Source organism: Camelus ferus, chromosome 1 (assembly GCF_009834535.1).
Source record: "Camelus ferus isolate YT-003-E chromosome 1, BCGSAC_Cfer_1.0, whole genome shotgun sequence".
Classification (NCBI taxonomy): Eukaryota; Metazoa; Chordata; class Mammalia; order Artiodactyla; family Camelidae; genus Camelus; species Camelus ferus.
Genome location: NC_045696.1, coordinates 73187179 through 73205392, shown reverse-complemented (window position 1 = coordinate 73205392; position 18214 = coordinate 73187179). Strand labels below are relative to the sequence as shown.

General features: G+C 33.7%; 1 long non-coding RNA gene across 9 annotated transcripts in view; it reads right to left on the bottom strand.

Annotated features, from left to right (window-relative positions):
• Positions 1 to 441: 441 nt before the first annotated feature.
• The window catches only part of LOC106729723, an 85618-nt gene continuing 67845 nt past the window's right edge, over positions 442 to 18214 (bottom strand). For all 9 annotated transcript variants that reach the window (XR_004321426.1, XR_004321427.1, XR_004321425.1 and 6 more), the window contains one exon: positions 442 to 1461. This is a non-coding gene — a long non-coding RNA (uncharacterized LOC106729723). The remainder of the gene's footprint in view (positions 1462 to 18214) is intronic.

Below are 18214 nucleotides of genomic sequence, written 5' to 3'. Positions count from 1 at the left end.
ATTAAAAAAAAAGTTCTCCGAGGTTATTCTAGTATGTGGTAGTTGAGAACCACTGCTTTTGCGATTCCCCCAAAAAGTGATATATTTTATTATTAAACATCATTATTTTTCTGAAAGTTTTATGACATATTTTTTAAAATTTAAAAATGAATTTAAAACACTATTTTTAAAAAAAAAGCATTATGATGCTTCATGCAAGCTACTTCCAGAAGGTTCTTAGGATCAGTGTAAACACAACCAAACCTATAAACCTCCTTTACTTTTGTCTTTTTATCTAGATAAGTTGACTTTAAATATTGATTAAATATGACCCAACAAGCACGCATTCCCTAATGCCCTAGGAATGTGGTAGTTTTATTGCTGCTCAGCACTGTTTCAGAAACTGTGACTGCGCTGTACTATCTCTCTGCACTTTCATTCTCTGTTAGGTGGTTGATATTGAAATAGATACATACTAAATTATCAAAATGAACTTAACTTTTATGTTGTTATTTTTATTTTTATTTTTCATGCTTGATTTTTTACTGTCTTGATTCTACCAGAATATGGGGTTGTGCTAAACAAACATTAGTCAGATCTGTCTATACCATCACCCCAGAAGTTTCTGAAGACATTCTCATGTGTGACCCACCTCACCAATTCCACCTTTTGCGCCGCTGAGAAACATCTGAATAAACCAGAGTAGCACCTCGGGATGGCTACTACCCAGGGATATCGCTAACCTTTTCTCAGTTTTCACGTAGGGATGAGTGTGCAGAAAGGTTTTTCTTTTAATTTTTCTTATTATTTTGGAGTATGTTAAAGAAAAAAGATAATTAGTTCTTAAAACATTTCATCGTGTGAAATGGAAATTGAAGGTAATTTGACTATTCTGATTTCAAACAATTATGCTCATAATAACTAAATGTTAATTTTTAAGTGCTTTCTATTCTAGGCACTGTGCTAGGGTGCTCTACATGCATTATCTCATTTAATCCTCACAGTAACACTATAGTACAGCTTGATGATGCTCCCATTTCATAATTGAGAAGCTGAAAAATCAGACAGGTTATGTAATTTACCCAAACTCACACAGCTAGTGAGCAGGATCAAAGTCTGAAAGCAGGTCTTTAGGATTCCAAAACCCACAATCGTAACCATTCTATACACAATTCAAAACTACCACAGTGAAATCAAGTGGCTTCCTTTACTATGACCTAAAAAAAGACAAGACTGAGTTCCTTCCATCATTCATGCTTTGCTTGCCTATGCACAAAACTTGACTCTTGGTTAATAATCAGTAAGCTCAAACAGGTTCATCACCTCCCGACCAACCTGTCTGTAACTGTTCAATTCAGTACAAGCAACCAAGCTGGCAGCAGTTTTGAATAGGTGCCTCAGGAAGATGGTCCCTTCAGTCTGGGATTGAGACAGGATTCGGGGAACTCAGACTGCCGATGTTTCTGGAGAAAATATCCAACTCTGAAAAAAAAAATCAACTAAAAAATTATTTCAAATAACTGACCACCATACACTGTTAAGTTTGTGTCTGTATTTTTTTTAGCATGAACATTCCTTAATAGTTTTTGTACATACATGTAAATGGATACAATGGATACGTGTATGTATGTTTGTATGTATATGTACACACACTCGTACACAGATTACTAGCAGGTGAGCATAAATTAAACCAAGTGTGAATCCTGTTTTTTTTTCAGTCTTTTCTTCCACACCTGGTAGATTTAAACCCCTACAGGTCATCTTGTCAAAATACAATTTGAGGTCTGAAATAAAATTACAGAACAGAAACAAACACAATCTATTATAACTCACTGCCAATGTTGCCAGATAACTACAAAAAAAATAGTGTCTCAGACAGAAATATCAATAACTTTAATGCGTGCGATTTGTTAACAGGGAAGAAAACAAGCAAACTTGCTCTCCGCTGACTGTCACTAATATTTATTCGTCCAGTGACTGTTAATCAAACCAAGTTTACAGTCCCGTACAGCACCTGTCACAGGTGCTGATCATTAATCAGCTATTACAGCAGTTTATTCTGCTGCTGACAACTCGCAATTTTCCACTGATTCAGCTAGTTTGTCAGGTGGGAATTATGGCATAGCGCATGTGACAAAACACATCACCCTTTTTTTTTTTTTTTTTGCATTTTCAGGCTTCTCTCTCCTGCTTTCTCCCCCTTTTTAGACAAACAATATCTGGGAACTCAGAAGTAATAAGGCGGAATGCATAATTAATTACCCAGCTTGCTCTAATTAGGGATGAATAAGTTGTGTCCCTCTCATCATCACAAATGTGGTGATGGGTAATACCAGTTTATGCTGTATTAACTGCAAATATGCAATCCTTCTGAGAGCACTTTTGTTGATGAATTTGATGAATGTGACAATAATTAGCAGAGACAGATGAGAGCTAAATTACTACTGACAATGTAATGCTATCCTGCTCGAGGGCCTGGGAACGTGGCAGGATAACATGGCAGGGACCTGGGCCTCGTTTCTAATTAATAGTCTTTTTTTCCCTTTTCCCTTTTTTTTTTTTTTTTTTTTTTTTTTTTGCCAGTAGGGGGAAAAAAGGAGTAACGGTAATTGTTTTCATCAAAGGCTGCAGGGAGTTATCAGGGTAATAAAGTTAATTAGCAGAACAAACATCCTTTCACTGCCTTACCCAGTCTGAGGAAAAGAGGGTAATTCAAACTGCAGAAAGATATGACGAGATGGGATGATAAGAAAAGAAATTTTACACAGGAGGCCAACAGAGAAGAATGATTTTCTCCCTTCGTTTCTTTGGCTTGATGCATGGGAGGAAATTAGGCTGCCCCTTCTTTCAGTTCACAAAGTTGCTCATGTTAAGAGCTTTGTTGTTAAGGTTTTGAGTTTAGGAAATAAAGTTAGTTTAGATCAAATTCCACTATTTACTTCTCTTCTCTAGGTAGTGATAGCTTTGTTCAATTTCATCTTTATTTAAGTGACATTTTCTTAATATCTCAGGCATAGAAGTAACTTCAAATATTTGCCAAGGAGGCCATTTAGCTGCATTTTTGTCCTATAGAAATCTGTTTCATTCTCTGAATCTTCGGGGAGAAGTAAGAGATTGTTAAGTAACTTCCACCACCTAGTATTTGTTTATTCTCCTGTGTAAATTTAAAAAATTAAAATAGGATTTTAAAAAACTACATACTATTTTTGTAGCCTCAGAAAATCACCTTTATTAAAATGTAGCAACATTGTTTTTCATTTCCATTGTCACTTTTACAAATATGATTAACCAATAGAAAAAGGTGACGAGTTTCATGAATCTCAGTTTTACATTAGAGTTTATTCTGTTCAGTAACATTGCTTGACATAAGTGGATACAACATAAAGAGAAAACATCCACCAAATATTCTAAAGCCTTTGCAAGTTCATTTACTCCCTTTAAATATCATTAGTGATTGACCTCTTTTAAGCATCAGACACTTGATATATTTGTCGTATATTAAATAAATAATACTAGGATGGAAGCCGGATGTCTTTTAAAATGAAATCCATAAGAAAGTGTCTGTAAAGTTTTGTTCCTTTTAGGTACATTTCAAAAAAAAATTATTTTATGCTTTTTTGAATCAATCATTAGAGATCTCACAAGTTTTACATATTTATCATGTATATAAATATGCACACATTCGTTTGTTGCCAGAGCTAAATAAAACAGCCCCCCGCAATGACCATCTGTTTGAGTCTAAGTTAAGAACATAGGAGTAAGTAAATGGTGAACCTGACCTGTGTTTGACAGGATGACACCAGGGTGACCTTCCTGCATAGACCTCTGCATGGATAGACTTCTACCAAGCATAGGAAAAACATGTAGAAAATGGCCTTCACTGCTAATATCTACATTTAAAGAGTGCTATGCTTGTCCCCAAAGACAAGAGTGGCGTGAGAGTGGAGGACATAACATTGAACTAAGAATCACAAAACCTGAGTTCTCTATTGGCTCTACAACCAACATCTATATGCTCAGGAGCATTTCCTAGTCATGCCTCTGATCTTCCATTTGCTCGTCTACAAAACTGGGTACCTTTCCTACCAACCTCATTGTATTGCTGTTGACGCAAAAGAAATCACTTTTGTACTTTGGAAACCAAGAGATAATCTATGAATATACTATTAACATAATTATAGTATTAAAAAATGAGAAATAATCTTGAGAAAAATCCATCTCCTTTTAGTAATCCTCCCATGTGTAATTTGTCAGAAACCAGAGCTAAAAGACTTGACATAAAATTTAATAAGAGGAACTGAAATCTAGCCTTACTTTGTAGTGCTTTTGCTGCTAAATTTACTAGAGTAATTATCATTGTAAATACCTCCAAATTCATTTGGTCAAAGCTACCTACCTTTTCAAGATTTTCTTAATCTCTTGTTAGAAGAGCCTATTAAGGTCAAGACTAGAAGAAAACTAATCACCAGTCGATACAGCAAGATTTATGTATTTTTTTTAAATTTTTTTATTAATAGACTTTATTTTTTAGAGCAGTTTCAGGTTTATAGCAGAATTGAGCAGAAAATACAGAGAGTTCACACATAGCCCTCCCCACCCACACATAGATACTCCCCTACCCTCAACATCCCTCATCAGTGTGGCATATTTGGTACAATCGATGAGCCAACCTGGGCACATTATTATCAACCGAAGTCCATAGTTTACATTAGGGTTCACTCTTGTTGTACATTCTGTGGGTTTTGACAAATGCATAATGACATGTAGCCACCACCACAGTATCATACAGAATAATTTCATTGCCCTGAAAATCCCTTGTGCTCCATCTATTCATTCCTCCCTCCCTCCCTCTCCCCAGACCCCTGGAAACCATGATCTTTTTACTGTTTCTGTAGCTTTGCCTTTTCCAGAATGTCATTTGGTTGGAATCATACAGTTTGTAACCTTTTCATACTGGCTTCTTTCATTTAGTAGTATGTCTTTTAAGTTTTTTCCATGTCTTTCATGGCTTGATAGCTCATTTCTTTTTTTTTTTTTTTTTTTTTTTGCTGCACATATAATTTTTAATTTACAAAGATTTATTAGACTTATCAAGTGAACTTCCATTTGAAAATAACCAACTTTATCAAAGTCAAGGCAGACAGACAGGCGTGCGCAAGCACGCACACGTGCACACACACAGCAAATTCAGATTGCTGTGCTTTGCCCTGTATCCTTAGGAATATTGTAAAGGTTTCACCATATAATCAAACTTCATACAGAAAAACTCTAAAAGTGAGAGAAACATTTTATGCTACTTTCAACAACTTATAATAGTTCTTATTTAGCTACAATGTGAGGTAGTAAGTTTTAAAATAAGTTCATTTACAGAGAGAGAGATTGAGAAACTATGTGAGAAGTAACACAAAAATCCAAATGTGAAATTGCTTCTTTCTAGAAATAGGTTGGAATTTGTATTATGAGAGGGAGTAACAGGGAGCATGTTTGTTTCCTTTGGGACCTACACTGAATTTATAAAATATTCTGGTCTTTTCCCCTCTAGCTACTACCTCCTCCATTAGATTATAAGGTATATCCTTTTGAGAAGTAATGGAGTCCAGTCAACCTAACTTCACTGATCTCCAAGGACTATTGAAAATTATAAAGCTTGCTGTGAGGTTCTGACATGCCAGAAGCCACTGAAAAAGAAGTTTGATATCCAGTGGTTCTCCTCATCCTAGGATAAGAAACCAAAATGATACCTTCAGGTAAGTAATAATTTCTAATATTAGCTTATTGAGTGAGCTAAAAATGCTTAGAGAAAAAGATTAAGAGATTCACCAATGAGATACTGTAGGCTCTGGCTGCATGCACTGTTGGTATTATTATGAATATTCAGGAAGTTTAATTCTTTCTTTTCCTTCTTACTTGGAATTCCTTGGCCATTTCTTAGAGAGTAGGTTGATAAATTCTCAGTTCTTGAGGGCTCTAGGGCATTTTTGCCTCTTATTTAAGTGCAGAGGAGTGTTAGTTACTTAAATAATAGCAAAGGACTAAAAATAAACCATAGCTTATTTTTTCAGATTTTGAATTACAAAATTATTTAAATGTTGTCTGCAATCGAAGTGCTACATTACTACATAATGAAATTACAATACTGCTTAATGACATTAGGAAACTGCATGCAAAAAAATATTTGTACACAAGGTGGTGATGTTAGCAACCAACTACGGTACTTTTATTCTGCTAAAAACCACAATAAATAACAACAGATTATTTTCCGTGAGTGATCGCCAAAGAGTGTGTTCAGGTGTTCATATAATGATAGCTGTAAGGGCACAGTGCACACAGAAAACCTGTCATCACATGTCATTAAAGTAGTGGGGAAGGAAGAGGAAAAGGACAAATCACAGGGAAAAAAAGAGTAACTTCTAAAGAATAAAATTATATTTACATGTAGTAAGGATTCAAGTATCCAGCTTTTAATACTTAAGTATCTGTTGACACTGATTTGGATATTTAAGTCCAAAGATTAAATCCTAAATTTAATATTGTTTCTGTTGCTGTCATAAAATATTCCCACTTCCCCGAAAGATATCTTCAGAAAGCTTTTGCCTCACTATCCTCCTCTGCCTTTGCAAACAGGTGTTCTTATCTCAGTCCTGACTATGGTGTTGATCCTTGGAGGGCAATGTCACCCTCTGTTCGTGTTTCTGGTGTAGAAATTCAAGTTCTTAGACTTATATTAGCATAATTCAGAATAATTAAAAAGTGAAGCTGATAATAATAAGTCAGAAGACCTTATTTCTTATGAAATATCAGACTTATTAACCTTATCATCAATACTAAAAATATAAATTAACTAATATATGCCAACACAAACCTGTTCATATTTTTTGAGTACTGGCACATTAATTATGACTGCTAAGACACAAGTAATTAATTTTATTATCTAGTCCCCAAATCCAATTATTTGTTATCATGAAATATATTTATACTCAGATATTTCTTTAAAAAGTAAATGACGGCACCAGCAGGAAAGCAGAACGTGTTAGTTACAAAGGGGAAAGCTTGTGTACCATGAATCACAAAGGTAGGCAGATGTGTTTTCAATTTCAAGATTCTTCTCCCAAGATGAAAAGAGCAGCAATTGTTATTTGCAAGCCAGAAAGCAAAATATCTGCTCCTGAATTATTGAAGGATGAGTAAGAAACTTAAACCCAAAGAAAAGTAATAAATAATGACAACAGATGTTTGTAAACCTGTGCTCCCCTGTTCAGTGTTTCTATGTGTTGTTTTGCCTTGATGTGCTGTCAGCGGCCTCTCACCTGGGAGTAGTGATATCTTATCAAAGCCCAAACAGTTCCTCTTCACAACAGACAGATAATACTGCCTTTCAATTTATCATACTGCAAGTCTAAAAGAACCATGGGAACGATTGGTCAGGTGACAGCTTGATGGACACTTTGACAGCCCTTAAAGCATCATGGGAAATGGTTGTCACCTGATTTTCAGAGTGACCAGGGAGATAACCTTCAGAATGACAAGGAAACAAAAATCTGAATATTTGTATAAGATCCAGTGGCAGCATCAATGTTCACTTACGTGATAATAAGTACGAATTTAGATGACTCAAAATGTTATTATTCCAACCTCAGAGGTTTCTCCAAGTCCAGAAATGCCCTTCATCTATGTAGATGCTTTTTACATTTTTATTCAAATGTCATTTGAAAAAATGTATACATACTATAGGGCTTTTGACTGTAAAAAGTCACAGTAAAATATATTAAGTATTTAACCACGTGCTAAATATATTGGGCTTGACCATTAATATTCTCCAGCTTTGAAATCTGCTTTTGTTGGACAAACTCCTTATACACCTTTTCCTAAATATAGTTTGCACATTGTAGTTCTAATTAGAAAGGCTATCATAAAGAATCATATGGATCAAATTTTACACTCTGAGCTAACTCAGCTTCATGTCGACCATTGTAGCCTTGGTGTGAAAAACAAAATAAGAGAAATCAATTTGAAGATCTTTTGCACAAAAATGTTTGAATCTGTATTTATTCATTTATACAGCCAACAAACATGAGCTGAGCATTTACTACATTCAAGGGTCTCTGCTGCATGTATTAGGATGAGAAGGATAAAACTCTAGCTTACAACTTGCTCATAGTTTGAGAGTGAGGATAGTTTTAAATGAATAGTATTTGACAAGTGAGATCAAGAGATCAGCCCAAATATACTGCCTTCTAGTTGGTGAGGCTTATACACAGTCATTTACAAAGTCATCTTTTGCATAATTTCTCTTGTCCATTGTATATACAGTTTATGAATAGTTTTATGGTCTGATCTGAGGAAATTCTGCCTGAAAACTGGGGTTCCAAAGAAAAAGATAAGCACTCAATATCGATACGTTTATTGAGTGCCTCCCAAGTTTAAAGAATGATTGCAGAAACAGTAGGGAGGTAAAAGAGACTTGAAACACAATTCTTACAAGTAAGGAGGACGCTAGACATCACAAATCCTCAGTCCCTTAGATATTTCAGCTACTTCTTTTTTTTCTAGTGCACTCAGTAACTTTTATTTTAAAATAATATATAACGTACAGAAAAATTATGAGAATAGTACAAAGAACTCCTTTATACTCATCACCCAAACTTTACCAGTTGCTAACATTTTGCCATGTTTGTTTTTATCACTCCTACTCCCACTCTTTCTCTCTCTCACACACATCCTTCCCTCCCCGCTTCCTCCCTCTCTTTAGTTATTCAATATTATATTTTTATAGTTTAAATAATTTTATTACAGGGAAATGAGATTAGATTTGTGTCTCATTCATCTTTATACTCCTTCACGAAACCTAGCATCTGTCTTTTATATACTTAATAAGAATAAATATGAATGAACAATAAATACTATTCAAAGTAAATCTAGTCTTTGATCTTTTAGATTTGTGTTTATATGTAAATATAAAAGGAATTATATTATCTGTCTAAAACATATGTAATGTATTACAAAATATGAATCTTCCCTCCAGCTATGTCTGATCAATAAGTGATTTAGTAAAATAAGGAAATAATACAGTAAAATAAAGAAACTGCAGCAGGAATGACTTTGCAAAGGAAGTAAAAGATAAAAGCTTCAGGTGCTGCTGGCTCTTTGTCTTTCTCCGGGACAAACAGACCAACTATAGATGCCAGACAAAAAGCTGAGATTTAAACAGAAACTGTCTTTCTGAAAAAATACTCTGGCACCATTGTTGAAACTGGTACCACTTGGCTGCCGGACACTTTTGGGATAACACTCTGCTTTCACAAAATTTGATGCTTTGGATTCACATTCCAACATGATTTTCCAAATCCAGTTGTGCCAAAGCCAGACAAGCCAGACAAATTGTGAGAGCACCCTTAATGTTTTCCAGGGAACTGAAAAAAGCCAGTAAATAATTTAAATAACTATTAACAACAAAATGTTCTCCATATAATTCTTTACAAGAGGACACATTTTTGAAAAAGAGAGAAAGCTGAAGTTTGCAAGTGCAAAGCAAAATGCTTTTGAGTGCTGTATGTAAATTCAAATACTTAGAGACTGATTAAAACACATTTTGCTTATTTCAAATTGGGAGGGCAAGATGGAGGAGGAAGATTTATAATAACTGATACATGGACAAGGTCCAAATGCTACAGAACAACCAAATTCTGAATCATTTCTGAATCAGAGCTGTGGTTAAAATGCTTTTCCTTTCCTTGTTGAAACAAACCCATGCAGCATCAGGTCCTAACAGGCCCCAGATGGAGTCCCTAGTTCACCTCATATCAATTAAGTTTTATTGTTGACAATTAATGTTGTCACTTAGGTCGAATAAGTAAGCTAAATATAAAGCCAGAACCAAAGTCTTATAACATATTTCATAGTAATGCCAAAATTTGTGGTCTGAAAACTTTCGATACTAGTGTGGAATTTTCAGTCAGACTGAAAGTTTCACAGAAAGAAATACTCAGACTAAAAATGCCACAGAAAGAAAAAATGATTTATAGGTTAAGTCATAAAATCATTTTAGAAATATGACATGTACTTTCCTATTGTAAATTTCAACATATAAAATCAGCTTTTGGGGGAAAGATTGTTAAGCAGCATTTTGAAGGACACAAAAGTCTTACAAATTATTGTAGGTTATATGAATATATTTTTAAATGTCGGTTATATGAATCATGGACTTTTAAAAAAAGCATTCTTACTTAGAGTGTATAAAATTGGTGATCTTTTGGCTCAAAATATGTAAGTACCACTGTCTAGACTCTTCTTTGGTGTGAGATACAAAGAGAACCTTGAGTCTTATGACCCAGATTAGAGTTATTAAAGTTCTTTCTGTTAGCTTTTTTTTCAGGATATGTACAGCATGCTTCAAATGTGTGAAATCCTGAATTCATTTTTCCTTATTTTTCTGACTGCATCTTTTCAGGTTTGGTCGATCTCAGTATTCAAAACACAAAAAGCTTTCCTTTAGACGCCTTGTTTCATATAGGCTTTTTTGGTGTTTATTTTTAATGATTAAAAAACGTGGCTTGCACACTTAGAAAAGTACGTTTAAGGTTTTAAAATCCAAGCTCCTCATACTGGTTCTGTACCTTTCTAGTAAACTGGAGATTTGTCGGGGAAGTGAATCAGTGAGTATGTTGATTTTTTTTTTTAAAGGTATTTAGAAAAGCTGTTTAATTGTCTCAATGCCAGAAAGTAACCACTGAAGAATCTTACCCAAAGTTACCCTGTTGTTATGGCTTTTATAGCTTCTTTACAGCTAAAAAGGCTTGATTTTTTTTTCATAAAAATGTAAAATGCAGAAAAAGAAGGGAATATGATAGCATATCTCACTAATACTATTTTAAACATTTACTATTAAATTATTTAAGCTGCATATTTACAAGACCATGTTTTGAATGCAGAAAGGGAATTGATTCTTAGCTTTCTGTCCAGCTAGTTCTCAGAATTTTATCTGTGATTATTCAGAGATTTATAATAAACTTTCTAAAACTCACATATGCTGTATAATCCTAGGATTATGAAAATGGCACATTATACGGTTCACCTTTCACTTCTACCTAATTATTTTAATAAATTCTTCTTTTGGAGGATGTAAGAAGAAAATACATGGAGTTAGGTTTTAACTAATTCTTAGGCTCCAAGTGGTGTTAGTACCTACATTAGTACATTTATTTTTCTAGTCTGTAACTATATGGAATGAAGAAAACCCAAAGTGGAAAGTGAAATTATTGCTCAACTAAGTGATTATTTTATCTGCATTATGTCAAATTAACACTTGGACTTTTTCCATTGAGTATTCTTAACTGGCAGTTGTGTTGAAATTTTATAGGTGCAGCCATAGTGTTTGAACAATCAAGCAGCAATCTTCCCATTATTTATTCTGTATGGCGTTTTAAACCCACCATTTTCTTTCTAGTCTTATAGTTAATAGAGAGCAAATGAACGTCATTATTTTCCAGCCTTGTAATGCTCCTTATCTACTATATTGGAAATTTGCTCTCTCCTCTAGTCAAAAAAGGCTTAATTCTTTGTGATTTCTTTTCCCTCTCCATCTTAGGAAAGTTGTAGCTCCCTGAGACTCAGTTTCCTCACCTGCAAAGTGGAAATAATTATACCTACCTGGTAGAATTGTTATGAAGATTAGCGAGTAAGTGCGAAATACCTCCTGTAACACAGTCGGCTCCCAGTAAGAGCTAATTCCCTTCTCTTTGATTAGTACTGGAATCCTTATTGATTGACTTGTGTCAAAAGGCAGGTTATTCAATGTCTTAAATTAACCTCTTTCCTTCAGTTATACTGAAGCATAAATCAGTGTGTCAGCAAATACTAATCTTTCTGCGGGGTTGATTCATTAAAAAGGATTCAGCACAAAAATAATCCTAAATCATAAGACTGATATTGACAACATTCAGAAAAGACAATCCTCCCCAGAGACAGGAGAAAAAGATTCTTTGCCTTTTACAAAAAGCCAATACAAATTTCCCCTTAAATATTTTCCACTACAACTCCATGAAGCAATAATAGAATATTTGGATTATGTCGTCCAGCACGTGTATACAGATATCTGAAAACTACAAAAAATATGCAAAGTATTATTCATATTTCATTACTGTGGAATCAAAGAGAGAGCTATCCTCACGACCATAACAATGCAACAAATGCTTATGCTTATACAGTGACAGGCATTGTGTTCAAGTATTTAACGTGGATTATCTCATTTAATCCCCACATCACTACTGAGGTAGATATTATCATTGTCATTATTATTCTCATTTTATAGTTGGGAAACTTGATCATGGAAAAAGTAAGCAGTCTGATCAAGGCTGTGTAGTCTGTAAGTGGTGGGGTTGAAATTCCAAATGATCTGCAGAAAACTCATTATGCTCATTTGGACATGAGATTTCAACAAATAGTAGTCCTTTTATTCTTTGAAAAAAGAAAACGATATAACTATTTCATTACCTTTCATCTCTTAGGCAATAATAAAATCTAATCCTAAATATTTAAAACATTCATAGCATTCATTTAGACTGTGGTTCTCAAATTTTGCAGCCTCAGAAACCCTTTACATTCTTAAAAATTATTGAAGACCCCAAAGAGCTTTTGCTTATGTAAGTTAGATCTATCAATATTTATCATATTAGAAATTAACACTGAGAAACTTTAAAAGCATTTATAATTTATTTAAAATAATAACTCATATGTGAACATAACTAATAATATCTTTAAAAAATAACTATAGTTATTCCATCAAAAAGTGGCATTACTTGACATTTTTTCAAATCCTATATTGGGCTTAATAGAAGCCAGCTGAATGCTCATATCTGCTTTTACACTCAATCTGTTGCGATTTTGAAGTGTATCAAGAAAGTCTGATCTCTTACAAATGTGCAGTTGGAAAAGGGAGGAGTGAGTAAATAGCCTTTTTGGATAATTTTGGGTATTATTCTTTGGTACAAGACCAAAACTTGACCAACGTGGTTTCTTTAGAAATTAGTTTTAATATAGAATTTCAAACAATATCAATGAACTTTTTGTACATTTTTATATATAAATCCTTTGTCATTATTTGGCACTTTGAATGGATCTTTTACCTATGCCTAGTTTTGATATATCATGTTAGTCCTTTGTAAAATACAGGTCCACTTCAGATCTTCCAACTGTTGACATATTTCACTGTGTAATATTTAAAAACCAAACCATAATGATTAATATTACCACTGATCTCATCAGAACGTCAGCTTGCAAAACAATCATGATCGGGCTTTCCTTGAGACAACCATCTTACCTCAGGACACAGCAGAAATACTTCATGTGTATTTCCCATTTTGTTATACAGAAAAAGATATATACTCAAGGTACAAGATTTAATAAAATTAATAACTTTTACTGTTTAATCAAGAAAACTCTTAAATGCAACTGACTTTTTTTTTCAGTATAAATATGTGGAAGTGACAATATAATGAGTACAAGTAGAGTTTAATGCCACTGCCTTAGACCATGAGCAGTTTATCCACCACTGTTTGTGCACAGTTAGTGCAAAATGCCAACAGTGAAAAAAACAAGTAACATCTTAGTATTACCACAGAAGTAGTTTTGATTTCATGGACTCCTTGAAAGGGTCTCAGGGACCCTGAGAGTCTGCAGACTACACTTTCAGAACCATTGACTTAAGGTTATACTCCCCTTCTGCCAGTCAAATATTCCCTGGGAATTCTGGAAGAAGAGTTAAAACACGATGGAAAAGTTGCATGTAAAAAAAATTTTTATTCCTTTGATTCTTGGGTTTCCTTGTTGCATTATAAAAGCTAAGTTTTGGTCTTTTCGCATACTGTAAAATACTGAATTCATTTCAATTTCTTGTCTGAATTATTATGGTCCCAGTCTATGCCTATAAGTTACTACATGAAAGTATTTTTTAAACAATATATTAGAGGGAGGGAGAATAAACAAGTAATAAGATTTTCTCAGTCTATAAATTAGTTACTGTGTGTAAACTGTTCAGCAGGTCAAGTCATTCAGGTCAATAAAATATCTTTCATTAATCAACCTCTACATTAATTTACTAATTTCTCTGTACCTCCCAAAGTGAGAACTCTATTCAGATGTATTATCTGTGTTTCCTAATTTGAACAGATTATGAATATATTATGATGCAATTGAAGATAAACAGATTGTGCATATTAGATCATTTCTGTAATGAATTCAAGGATGAACTAATACATGTTGTTTAGAAGTCAGCGGTCATGAGCACATGACAGAAGCTGGCTCTAAATTGAACCTGAGAGGAATTCCTTTAGTCTGGGCTATTGTAAACTACTTAATTCTGAAAATATCTCCTTAAAATAAATTTTAAAATTTATCCCAACTAATCCTTTATGAGTAAGGGTTAAAGACAGAATCCCATGATTTTATAAATCCCTAGTGGCTAACAAATTGCATGTTTATTTTACTCTATTGTCCAAATAGTTCACACAAGTTCTTAAAGACAGGTTGATGCTGAAATATAAGATACCTTATGATCTATGACTATTTTAGAGGCATTTTATAATTTTGAATGTCACTAGTTTATTATTTTCTTCCTTTTTCTGGTTGTAATCTAATAGTAAGAGACAACAGAGGACTTTTACCAAATTTTTGTTCTTCATATAACATTTTAAATAACTTTATTTGGAGTAAAAATAAAGCTGAAATATTTATCACAGGAATGGTACAGGTGGGAAAAGAGTGAAAGGGGGTATGTTCTCCTTGAGCGACAAGTATCACCTGCCATTCCTCTACTAAGGCGGTACTAACCGGGTGCCCATCTCTGAGCTTTCAGGTTTCCCTCCTTCCTGGTATGACAACACCCCACACACCTTCTGCCTTCCTCCTTGAATGCTACTCACTCTTCAAGGTTCTCCTCAATAAAGCCTGGTGACTCCAGGTTCCATACTTCTCCCTCTTGTATATTATAGTCTAGAGGCATTTTTTTGTATTTCTTCAGCATTTCCTCAAGCTTATTACCATAGAGTTCAGTTCTTAACAGGTACCCAGGAAAATTGTTATGATCAAATATAAACTGTCAAGAAAAAAATGAAAGAAAGCTAGTTCATTAGAAGAATGGTTTCATTCAAATGATTTGCCACATATTATGATTTTGGAAAAGCAACACAAAATTAGAGTTGAAGACAATGAAAACTTCAGAAAAACAATTTTCCTACAGAAGTTTTAAAATTTTTTATCCTGTAAGCACTGAATAATTTTGAGCAATGGATTTTTTGCAAAAGACAGATTAAAATAGCTATGACTGCCTATGGATTGAGCAATATTTTTAATAAAGAGAAAAATAATGTTATCTGACTTATTTTCTCAAAAGACCATGTGTTTAGAAGAATAAAGCAAGTTTAACAGGTTTGGAGAAGAAAGTGAAATTGGAACGCAGATCAGTCCAGTTCTATGGACTTGAGATCTACAAAGGAGTTCGGACTCATATCTGTAACAAGAATTAAAAATATCTGTCTCCGTTGCAATATGCACCTCAAAAGACCACCAGAGTATCATCACTTTCTCAAATGTGTGATTAGACTTAACAGAAATAGAAATGATAAATATTGGAAGACACAATTTCCATTTTTGTAGATGTACAGTAAACTCAGAAAGGCCAGAAAAGAATTCAGTATATCTTGAACATAGATAACATACCTGAAAAATTACAGAAAATGGAAGTTTTAAAGGGGTCCTTTTTACAAAAGAAGCAAAAATATACTTTTAAATCTCTAGGTAGTTTTATGAAAACCTTCACAAGGAAAGTACATAACTTATATGAAGAAAACTAAAAAATATTGTTAAAAGATATATTAAAAGACTTAACATATAGGGGGAGGGTATAGCTCAAGTTGTAGAGCACATGCTTAGCGTACATGAGGTCCTGGGTTCAATCCCTCGTACCTCTTCTAAAAATTAATAAATGAATAAAATTAATTACCTGCCCCCTCAAAAAAAAGAAAACAATATATAGCTGTAGCATATTCAAGATTAGGGAAACTAAACACTATAAAAATAAAATTTTGCCAGATATTGTATACATATAATGTTATTAGAACAAATATCCTAAACAAGTTAAGGCATAAGGTCCTAAAATATCCTGAAGGACTAAAGAAGCAAAATGCAAAGAAATAGTTGAAAAAGAAATATAGTAGAGGTAAGGTAACTCTATTACTTTTAAAAACATACTTAAGGTACAGTAATAAAAGGGGTAGTGCTGGAATAATAATTACTCATTAGGATAGAGTAGATAAGATAGTATGTATATAATATGTATTTATGTGTGTATATACATAATACACACATGTGCATATATCTTACTTCTATTCCATTTAGTTTCCACTATAATAGCAGTTTAGTATATCAAAAATATGTTTACTATAACTAGTTAATGAGGAAGAGAAGGATAATTCAGCAAGTAGGAGTGGAAAATGAAATAAGAATTTGAAAACTTGCCAATTGAAGTGGCCACTTCATACTACATTCACAAATAAAATATGTATGTTCTGAGACAAAAGAAAAAAGCTACTAGGGGAATTCTCAAATTTTACAATGAGATGATTCTAGGTACTACTCATTTATCCAAACAGTGTCTATTAGATTTTAATTCCTGATGGTTTTTGCAGTTTATGTATCTTTGTCTCCCTCACAACTAGCACTGAGCTTCTCACACTCTACATGTGCAATGCACTTTTTTGATAGGTAATTGATAGATTTATTCATTCATTTACCCATTTAAATATTGTTAATTGAAAATATTTAGGTACATTCATTTTAAATTTTTTATTGAGTTATGGTCATTTTACAGTGTTGTGTCAAATTCCAGTTAGAGCACAATTTTTCAGCCATACATGAACATACATATACTCATTGTCACTTTTTTTTTTTCGCTGTGAGCTACCACAAGATCTTGTATATACTTCCATGTGCCATACAGTATAATCTTGTTTATCTATTCTGCATATGCCTGTCACTATACAAATTATGAAATCCCAGTCTGTCCCTTCCCACCCCTCACCCCCTTGGCAACCACAAGTTTGTATTCTGTGTCTATGAGTCTGTTTCTGTTTTGTATTTATGTTTTTTTTTTTTTTTTAGATTCCACATAGAAGCAATCTCATATGATATTTTTCTTTCTCTTTCTGGCTTGCTTCACTTAAATGACATTCTCCAGGGACATCCATGTTGCTGCAAATGGCGTTATGTTGTCATTTTTAAGGCTGAATAGTATTCCATTGTATAAATATACCACATCTTCTTTATCCAGTCATCTGTTGATGGACATTTAGGCTGTTTCCATATCTTTGCTATTGTAAATAGTGCTGCTATGAATATTGGGGTGCAGGTGTCTTTTTGAAGTAGGGTTCCTTCTGGATATGTGCCCAGGAGCAGGATTACTGGGTCATATGGTAAGTCTATTCCTAGTCTTTTGAGGAATCTCCATACTGTTTTCCACAGTGGCTACAACAAATTGCATTCCCACCAGCAGTGTAGGAGGGTAGCTGCGTTCACTTTTTAAAGGTATGTTTTTTTCCTCTAAAAAGAATACATTTTGATCCATCTTTTTATCTGTAACCCACACAGCTGTATCTGTTTTGCTTGGACTATACTTTCCTATTTAAGTAAAAACAAAAGCAACAACTAAAAACTGAAAACAACCTTGTGCCTTTAGCTTTTGGATCACACCATGTTTTCCATGAATAGAACAGCTGAGTAAGCCAGGCTTTAAGATACTAGAGACGTGAAGAGTGGAGCCTTTCAATGACTTTCTTCAAGCTGTAATTCAGACACACTAGTTTGGACTTCATTTTTCCAGTATAATGATTTTGGTCATGGATAATCTGTAGCCGATGTCTCCATACTGGAATTGGTCTCATTTCAGGATGAAAGTAAGATTTATATGAGAACAGCAAGATCATGGTCAAAATAATCTTTCAAAAGTCAGAAGATAACCTTATCTCAAGAGAAAAATACTGTCCAGTGACCACACGTTCTAAAATAAGGGTCTTGCTCCTGATCTCACTTTTCTGTCAAGGAAACTGTAAAAATATGATAAAATAGAAGCTATTACTTGAGTTCAGGGAAAATTGAAAGTATTTTATTTAAATGTTGCTCTTTCCCCCAGTGTACTATTTGTTGTTGATTTTTTTACATGGTATAATTCGTGATGTTTTGATAGAAA